The 10,458-nt window shown below is 41.1% G+C and overlaps 1 pseudogene; it reads left to right on the forward strand.

Moving 5' to 3' along the window:
- The window catches only part of LOC102544008 (ubinuclein-1 pseudogene), a 36,681-nt pseudogene extending 26,436 nt beyond the window's left edge, over window positions 1–10,245 (forward strand).
- The last annotated feature ends 213 nt before the right edge of the window (window positions 10,246–10,458 follow it).

A 10,458-nucleotide genomic window follows, 5' to 3' on the forward strand; every position in this document is an offset into this window, starting at 1 on the left:
TCAGCCATAAAAAAGATGAAATAATGTCATCTGCAGCAACATGGATGGACCCAGAGATTATCATAGGAAGTGAAGTCAGAGAAAGACAAATATCACATGATATCACTTATATGTGGAATCTAAAAAAATGACATACATGAACTTATTTACAAAACAGAGACAGACTCACAGACATAGAAAACAAGCTTATGGTTACCAAAGGGGAAAGGTGGGGGAAGGATAAATTAGGAGTTTGGGATTAGCAGATACAAACTACTATATACAAAATAGATAAACAACAAGGTATCGCACAGGGAACTATATTCAAGAACTTGTAATAACCTATAATAAAAAGAATATATATATATATATGTGTGTGAATCACTTTGCTATATACCAGAAACTAACACATTATAAATTAACTATACTTCAACTTAAAAAATTACATGTACACATACCATTTGTCTTAGGCCAGGCTCCCTAGAAACTGAGGCTGAGGCAGGGATTCTTGTGCATATAACTTATTGAAGGAATGTTCTCAGGCAAAAACCTGCAGGGGAGTAAGGGAAGCAGGGTGGCAGGGGAAGGCACTAGGGCAAGATGTGGCTTAAGATCTGTCTAGCCTCAGGCCTATCCTGCAAGGAGCTCTTGAGTGAAAATTGCACAACAGAGGTTGTTCTGCCCAAAGACAAGTCAGCTGGACCATTATACCCACACATCTGTCAGTCACTGGCCAAGGGCTGTCCCAGAAGGGTGTGTGACTTTCAAGACATCTGTGGGCCAGGCAGCAGCTGTCAGTTAACAGCAGTTCCCCAGAAAAGAAAGCAGGTGTGAGCTTGTTGCAACCAACATCTGCAGCAGCTCGGGAATGGGTACACCAGTCCTCAGGAAGAGGTCTGGGCCAGGCACCAACAAAACCTGCCACTATTTGACCCAGCAATATCATGTCTAGTAATTTATCCTCAGATACGTTTGCACACATGCAAAGTGATGCTTGTCCAAATTTATTCATTGCAACATTGTTTATAATAGGAAAAGGCCCCCCAGTAAGTGGCTGGTTAATTACATTATGATACATCCATACAATGGAAGGGTGGATACGAGAAAAATAGGAATAAGGAAAATTTCCACGTATGGATATGCGATGACTCTGAATATATATTTTTACCTGAAAAATAACAAGGTGCAGAATAAAATATGTATAGTATATTACTTTTCTCTAAGAACATGTATATGTATTTGCTTATATAAGCTTAAGTTAACCCTGCAGGGTAGGCAAAAAACTGGAAACACTGGTTGAAAGACAGAGAGGGAGGAAGAGTTTTCGGTGTATAACCCTCTATATCTTGTGAATTTTATACTACATGAATATATTGCCTATTCAAATGAAATGAATGAAGATGGATGGATGGATAGGGAGGGAGGGAGGGAGGTGGACAGATAAATTGATTTGCTCTGAGACCCAGCCAGGAGTTTCTGCCACTCCTTTGACAACCGAAAGAAGCAGAACCAAGGGACATTGTTTTCCCAGCCATAAGTATCTTCCTTTCTGATGATTGCTGATGAATTCCCTGCATTGTGCATAATTTCCGGTTTAACCAATAGCCTCTTACTTCCTGATACATTTCAGATCCTCCACTCATCCATATTATTCATACCTCCCCATGGAAGTTTGATTTCTTTATCAAGATGAAGTCAATTAACCATTGCAACTACAGCAAGCTCTCTTCCTGAATTTTGAGCCAAGTTATGGTCCCAAGCTATCACTTAAAAATTTTATAATTGAAAACTATATTAATCAGAGTGTTAATTTTATCAATCAGATCCTAACAGTGTCACAAGACAAAACGGCTCCCTGGATAAATAAATTTAAGCTGAATAGATTTCCATACTGCAGGACTTACCAGAGCCTTTAATATTACAATGTACATTTTCAGTCTCCTAAGATGCAGGATTCTCTCTAAAACTATTTGACTGCAGAATTGGAGAAGGGCTCACCTGGGCTGTTCTTGCTTGGACTCTCAATGACTGGAGTCATCTGAAAGTTCAACTGAGCTGCACGTTCAAAATGGCTCACTTATACGGGTAACAGTTTGGTTGTTGGCTGGAAGTTCAGTTGGCTGTCAAACTGGAGCATCTCCACTCAACAGCATTAGGGTCTCAGGGTGGTCGGGTTTCTTACATGGCACCTGGCTTCCCCCACAGCAAATATCCCAAGAAAACCAAGCAGAAGCTACGTGGCCTTCTATGAACTTGCTTCAAAAGTTATGGAGGTCACTCTACTGATTCTATTGATTACAAGTGAGTTTCTCAGATCAGCACAGATTAAGGTGGAGAGGTCATAGAACCACCTGGGAAGAATGCCAAAGAATCTGTGGATGCATTTTAAGACTGCCACAATTCATAATTGCTTTGATTGTACAGATGGGACAAAAATTTCTTTGACTGAAAATAATCGACCCATGCTGCTGAAAAGACAAAGTGGTAGGACACACATTTCAGCCTCAAATACAGGGTTTCCGTAAGTACTTGGAGGAAGCTGTATAAACATACACTATCATTTAATCAAAGGCAAAGCTGGATTCTGCATGGACCTGCTCTGGACCATGAATCATGTCTATTTGTCATAGAGTCATGCCATGTGTTAACTGTGTGTTTCACTGACTCATTTTTTAAAATTGACAAATAAGACTGGTTTCAAGATTAATTACAGTCAATAAGCAAGAAAGAGCTGCCAAGTGTTCTATTTCAGTCTGTATGATAATCATACCATTTACAGCAACTATGGAGAAATAATAGCATTTCTGATCAATAAATTTCACCATGTTTATGAGTACTGAACCGAGCATCCTTTTTGAAGCTAAAATTTGAGGGGATGAAATATTGCTCTATGGTTTAAAAAATAAATAAACTTCATTTTAATAAAAAAATGAAAACACATTCATCTTCAGTTACAGGAATTTTGAGTTCTCTGTTTAGACCATCATTATTATTTCAATCTTTCAATGATATCTGTCTACAAAAGTGAAGTTGAACATCTAGATAAAAGATAATGCTGTCTTCCTTTACCATCTAAGGGAAGAAAATACCAGAAGGATTTTATTTCATCAGGACAATGAATCAAAATTGAGGACCCTCACTTAAGCATATTATGGTGGTGAAATTCCCTGTCAGCAAGTCTGAGGATTATGTAACCACTACAAATACCTCCTCCCCAGTCCAATAAAATGACAGGAGCAGCAAGAGCTCAGAGTATGTGAGTAACGCATAATTAACACGTTTTGAAAATCACGTGACTCAGGCAAGTAAATCTTTCACAACCTCTTAATGTACAGGAACGATTTTACATATTCAGTGAGGAGAGGTGAGCAAACGGGCTGACTGAAGAAGAGGTTTGGAAAAGGTGGGATAATTTTTTAAGCGGGAGGAAGGTATGGGTCTTTGTCCCAGGTCCTCGCACGTTTGGTTAAGCAAATTGGTCAAGGAGACAGAGGGGGCGAAAGTGTTTCTGTCAGCTCCAATCATGCTGGGAATAATGATACCATTCATGGACCAGCACTGAGCAGTCAGCTGGGGCAGGAGAGCGTATCTTCCAAGGCAAGTGACTGTACAGAAATCAGGGGGCAGAACCAAGGGAGATAGCTAAGGATTGGTGGGGGGGGGATGGTTTGTTTAGGAAAGTCACAGTAATGGGAAAAACAAATGGTGCTGAAACACTGGGCTTTGCCTACCCAATCACAGGCCGGTGTGCAAGGGGCTCTTGTCACATTACTGACTCATCCAGCTACCCAATCTTTCACATTTTCCTTGCTATTGGCCAGTCTACCAAAGATACTATCTGGACCATGTTAAACAGTCAGCATATCTTAAAACTGGAAAGGACCTTCAAGATCATTTTGTTCAGCCATTTTCGCTTGAGAATTGTGATAATTCCCTGGAGAACTTCTGAGAACCAGTCCGGTGCTTCATGCTGGAGGCACTGGTGACTGTTTCTCCAACCCTCCCAGCTGCAGCCTGCAGACCCTCACTCCCCCAGCTTCCCCACATCGTGTAGGCTCTCAAGCCCTTGGCTTCCCACAATACAGAGAATGACTGTTTTCCTGACCAAATCCCATCTTCCTGACAAAGTTTGCTTGTATCAAGAGATGTCCAAACTCGCCAACTGTATAGTGAGAGCCAAGATGGCTACTTCAAAGCAGGAGTTCTGGGAGCATGGAGTCCCAGAATGTGAGTGCAGTGGTGCTTGGCACAGGAGTCATAAACACACTGGACCAAAGATGCCCAAAACACATGCATACATACTACCTCTTGATTGCAAGTATCAGAAACCCACTGCAGTGAGCTTAAGCAAAAATATATATATATATATATATATATATATATGTATAATAAATACAAATAAAAAATATATATAAGAGGTGGATTATAAGGATACTAAGGTGTGCCCCAGAATTGAGAGAAGAGTTAGCCAATCAAACTTCAGGAAAGGCAGAGAACAGGCTTGAGGATAATGGGGAACTCATGAATCCTCTCTCTTCATCTTTTTAAGTTTTGCTTTTCTCTGAATGCCTGCTTTGTTCTTCCCTTTCACTTCAGAAAGTTTTTCTCTGTCCCCCAAACAAATGGAAACAAAGATTCTAGATTGGTTTATACAGAAGAAGCTGGTGGAGATAGAAAGAGGGCCATGCCCCTGCATCAAACCTCTACTGGGGTCAAGTTCACAAAAATTTGATTGCAGTCTGTGCACACAGAGGGTAGAGCCTCAGCCTAGAAAGAGGGCCTGGCTGGGGACCCGGTAAGAGAGAAGTCTGAGTTGGTGCAGAATCATATTCTAAGAGATGCCGCAGGTTCAGCATGGAAGTGGTGGTTTCATTTTCCACAGACAGTTGTTCTTTAATAGTATATGGAGTGAGAAAGCCAGGAAACAGAGGGGGTGTGTGCCAATTGTATTTAATTTCCTGCTGCTAAAGGGATGTTGAGCTGAGGCAATGGCCAAACCACTCAACAGACAAAGTCAGAAATGCAAATGAAAATAAAACAATGGAAAAGGAAAACAAAAAGAAAGGAAAAGATACTCCAAACGAATGTGCAAACAAAAATTCTAGAACGTGTGAAGAAATCTCACACTGTGGAAGACATCTAACAAAATATTCTGATCTGAACTCAACACAGGTGAAGTCAATGTTAGGGAACAGAATAAGACTTAAAAATAATTATGTTTGGGATGTTCTGGAAAATCATTGAAGGCATAACACCCATTCAAAGAGGGCAGGCCTCCTTTCCCCATCCCTAGGCTTCTGACCACAAGCACCTGGCCACTCAGCACTGCCCCACCCCCAGAGACCCCATATCCCTCTCCCTTAAGGCCATCAGTCCCATGCAGCGCACTCAGGGCTGTTCCTTTGCCCCTGGGGGCTCTGCTTGAGTGCGGCCCCAGGAAGTCTGGCCACCTCGTTCCCCCCAGGGTCTGGTCTTGTGACTGCTCTCCACAGCACTCCGATGCCACTCTCATGTGTTAGATTCCTTCTTGTGTAAGGTCTGTTCTGTTCTCCCACAGTTCTCAGTGTTTTGTTTTGTTTTTTAATTAACAGACTATTTTTAGAACAGTTTAGGTTTACAGAAAAAGTGATCAGAAAGTACAGAGCTCCCAAATGTGTCTTCTCCCCCAACAACCCAGTTTCCCTTATTATTTACATCATGTATTAGTTTGGTACATTTGTTACAATTGATGAATGAATATTGATACATTATTATTAACTGAAGTCCATAGTTCACATTACAGTTGTTCATTCTTGGTGGTTGCATATTCTATGGATTATGACAAATGTATAATAACATGTATCTACCATTACTGTATCTTACCAGATAGTTTCACTGCCCCCAGATCCTCTGTGTTCCACCCATTCATCCCTCCCTCTTCTTCCCCAACCCTTAGCAGCCACCAATCTTTTCAGTCTCCCTACTTTTACCTTTTCTAGAAGATCATATAGTTGAAATCACACAGTATGTAGCCTTTTCAGATTGGCTCCTTTCACTTGGCAACGTGCATTTAAGATTCCTCCACGTTTCATCATGGTTTGATAGGTCATTTCTTTTTTAGCACTGAGTAATATTCTATTCACCCACTGAAGGACATTCTGCTTGCTTCCAAGTTTCAACAATTATGAACAAAGCTGCAATAAACATCCAGGGTTTCGTGTGAAGGTAAGTTTTCAACTCCTTTGGGTAAATACCAAGGAGCACGATTGCTGGATTGTATGGTAAAAGTATGTTTAGCTTCATAAGAAACTGTCAAACTGTCTTCCAACTGTCTGTACCATTTTGCATTCCCATGAGCAATGAAGGAGCGTTCCTGTTGCTGCACCTCTTCTCTAGCATTTGATGCTGTCAGTGTTCTGAATTTTGGCCATTCTAATAGGGGGATCTTGTTGTTTTCCTTTGCAATTCCTTAATGACATATAATGTGAAGCATCTTTTCACATGCTTACTTGCCATCTGTATAACTTCTTTGGTGAAGTGTCTGTTCAGACATTTTTCAGGTATTTTTTCATTTCCTAATTAGGTTGTTTGCTCTATAAATTTTTTTTTAATTTTGTATGCAATTTTTAGAGATTACACTGCATTTACAGTTTTTACAAATTATTGGCCATACTCCTCATGTTGTACAATATATTCCTATAGCCTATCTTACACACAATAGTTTGTACCACCCACTACCCTACCCCTATATTGTGCCCCTCTACAAGTAGTAACCACTAGCTTCTTCTCTATATCTGTGTCTGCTTCTTTTTTGTTATACTCACTAGTTTGTTGTATTTTTCAGATTTCACATATAAGTGATATCATACAATGTTTGTCTTTCTCTGTCTGACTTACTCCACTTAGCATAATGTCTTCCAAGCCCAACTATGTTGCTGCAAATGACAAATTTTTGTCCTTTTTATGGCTGGGTAGTATTCCATTGTATATCTATACCACATCTTCTTTATCCATTCATCTGTTGATGGACACTTAGGTTGCTTCCATAGCTTGGCAACTGCAAATAATGCTGCTATGAACATTGGGGTACATGTATCTTTTTGAATTAGTGTTTTTGGTTTTTTCGGGTGTATACCCAAGAGTGGAATTGCTGGGTCATATGGAAGTTCTGTTTTTAGTTTTTTGAAAAACCTCCATGCTGTTTTCCCCAAAGGCTGTACCGATTTAGAGTCTCACCAACAGTGTACAAGGGTTCTCTTCTCCACTTCCTCACCAACATTTGTTATTTGTGGTCTTTTTGATGATAGCCATTCTGACGGGTGTGAAGTGATATCTCATTGTGGCTTTGATTTGCATTTCCCTAATGATTAGTGACATTATGCATCTTTTCGTGTGCCTGTTGGCCATCTGCATTTTCTCTTTGGAAAAATGTCTATTAAAGTCTTCTGCCCATTTTTTAATTGGGTTGTTTGTTTTTTTGATGTTGAATTGTATGTGCTGTTTATATATGTTGGATATTAATCCCTTATTTGTCATATAATTTGCAAATATTATCTCCCATTCAGTAGGTTGTCTTTTCATTTTGTTGATGGTTTTTCTTTTGCTGTGTAAAAGCTTTTAAGTTTAATTAGGTCCCATTTGTTTATTTTTGCTTTAATATTCTTTACTTTAGGAGACGAATCCAAAAAAAATTGCTGCGATTTTTGTCAAAGAGTGTACTGCCTATGTTTGCCTCTAGGAGTTTTACAGTATCCATTACATTTAGGTCTTTAGTCCATTTTGAGTTTATTTTTGTATATGGTATCTAAGAATCTTCTAATTTCACTCTTTTACATGTAACTGTCCAGTTTTCCCAGCATCACTTGCTGAAGAGTCTTTTCTCCATTGTATATTCTTACCTCCTTTGTCATGGATTAATTGACCGTAAGTGTGTGGGTTTATTTCTGGGCTCTCGATCCTGTTCCACTGGGTTTTTTTTTTTTATTGTTGAGTTTTAAGTGAGTGCTCTTTTTTAATGACTTGTTTTCAAAAACCATCTCTCTGTCTCCTGAGATGCTCTACAGATCTTGAGTTGGGACTTTCCCTCTCTGTTCCAACTCTTATGAGAGCCTTTTGATCTGTGGACATGGATGGTGGAACTTCATGAGCCACCACTGGTAGACTTGCTTCAGGACCCAGTTGCTAACTAGGGCTAGTGCATTTCATCCTACTGCCAGCCAGAGAATATTTGCAGCCCCCAGTGCTATGGTACTTGTGACAGAGAAGCCAATGGTAACAACGATCAAGACTTGTTTGTAGTCATGTCACACAGGATCCAGTTCCCCTCTCTCCCAGGCCCTCCAAATCCCATGTTTTTAAAGAAATCCAGGCAAGAGGAGATTGAGAGAATAGAACAGCATTGAGATACTAAGCTGGTTGCAGCAACTGTTCTGTTGACCCAGAAAGGGAGCGCTGCCCAGAGTTCTATCCAGAGCTGATGAAGAGTTCACAGGACAAAGTAGGAGGTCTTCAGCCTGGAAACAAGGGTGGAAAGAATCATAGAAAAGACCGAATCTGAGGCTTGATTGAGATGGGAGATGTGTATGAAGAATCTGATTCTTCCATCAACAGATCTGGACTTGTTGAAGTATATGATGAGTTTCTTCCTGCTTCTCTGACCACAAAGCACAGAGGATGTGACATTAACCTGAGAACCCTACAGTTACAATAAACATCAGAATCTGACAAGATAAACAACGAGGTCCTACTGTATAGCACAGGGAACTATATTCAATGCCTTGTAATAGCCTATAATGAAAAAGAATATGAAAAGGAATATATACATATATATGTATAACTAAATCACTATACTGTACACCAGAAATTAACACATTTGTAAATCAACTATACTTCAGTTTAAAAAGAAAACAGAATCTGACAATGACTCCACTAAAGAAAAGAGGAAAAATCACCAAAGTAGAAGAAGTTGAAAGAAGGTAGTGAGAAGAGAAAAAAGAAAAATGATGACACTTGCAACAGGGAGAAGAAATCAACAAAGCCCAGATTGTCCCAAATGGGCTTCACAGCTCTCCAGGCTGGTAATGAGAAAAAGAATAAGAAATGCGCTTGAGGCTCTAAATGATAAAGGGATGTTAAAGAAATTTCAGGATGAGAAACCGACCCAAGAAAAACAGGCACAAGGATCATAAGCCTGTGGGAATGGGGGAGCACCCTTCGCTCTCAATCTTCTGCTCTGCTCCTGACAGTGTGCTCCAGGAGGTCACTGTTATGGTCTCCCTGACTGATTTGGACTGGAAGAAGCTGCTCAGTGCATCTCCAGAAGGAAGCCCCTTCTGTGATATGGATGATGAAAGATTCCCATGGGGTGGGATTGGACAAGGAGTTCACATGGTTTTTATCCCTCCCCAAAGGCTCACCAGTGCCCTTGAAGAAGTGCCTTAAGGAGCTCGTTCAGACTTCCAGAACTGCTGAAGGACAGTGTAAATGGAAGTTCTCCACCGAGGATATCTCTGGGATCCTACTGAGCATGGAGGTGCAAATCTGGAAGCCAAACAGCCAGATCTGCTCTGAGGTGCACAGCCATCTGACTTCATCCCTGCCCTGCAGCAGAGACATCCTGGCCCCACTTGCCCCCAGAACTTCATCTCTGGGAACTGGGGGGAGGGGTGCATCTGGAGGAGCCTCTATAGAAACTTAAGGAAGCTATTGGCAGGGCAACACCAGAGCAGATGGCCCAGTACCAGGATGATTGCCAGGTACACACACAAGCAAAGACTGCAGAGATGCTGGAAGGGGTAAAAGACAAGCAGCCGAGAGAACAGATTTGTTCTGGTAAGGAAGAAGAAAAGGGGAATGGAGCCCAGAAGAAATTCCAATGGAATGCTGAAATTAGGAAGGTGTGCTGTAGGTGGTGAAGACAGAACCAGAGGGCTATGATCTGGAAAGGACCAAGAGCCAGTCCAGGGAGGACTTCATGAAAGCTCTTCTGGATGCTGAAGTCCAAACTCTCTGGCCCCAGGGCTGGGTGCAGGCCAGGTCTCTGTGTAAGGAGAGTGAACCACACCATGGGTCCCTGACATCGATCGTGCCCGAGATGAAAGTAATGGCTCCTTCAAGGTCAAGGTGAAGGAAACACAGAATAAGTCTCCTGAAAAGGTTCTCATCCTATCAGCCCAAATTGGCAGTCCTGTGGCTTTGCATCAAGGTCACAGGTCTTTATATACAAAAGGAAAAAAGGAATTTTCCAAAGCCCAACTCTCTGGACCATCACTCTCCAGCACTCTGTAATCATCCCCTCAATTTTCTGGCTGAATGGGCAGTGGTACTGGAGCAGCCTGAGGAGAAAAATCCCAAGAGTTCTGGCTACAAAGAGCTCTCTTGCCAGGCTCCCCTCAGCAAAGCTTTCCAGAAGAACAGCAGTCTAAATTGCAGACCCAAGTCAATTTTGTACATGTTCATTGAATAGCACAAAGCTTTGCTCCCACACCCCACCTAATTCCA

Source organism: Vicugna pacos, chromosome X (genome assembly GCF_048564905.1).
Source record: "Vicugna pacos chromosome X, VicPac4, whole genome shotgun sequence".
NCBI lineage: Eukaryota > Metazoa > Chordata > Mammalia > Artiodactyla > Camelidae > Vicugna > Vicugna pacos.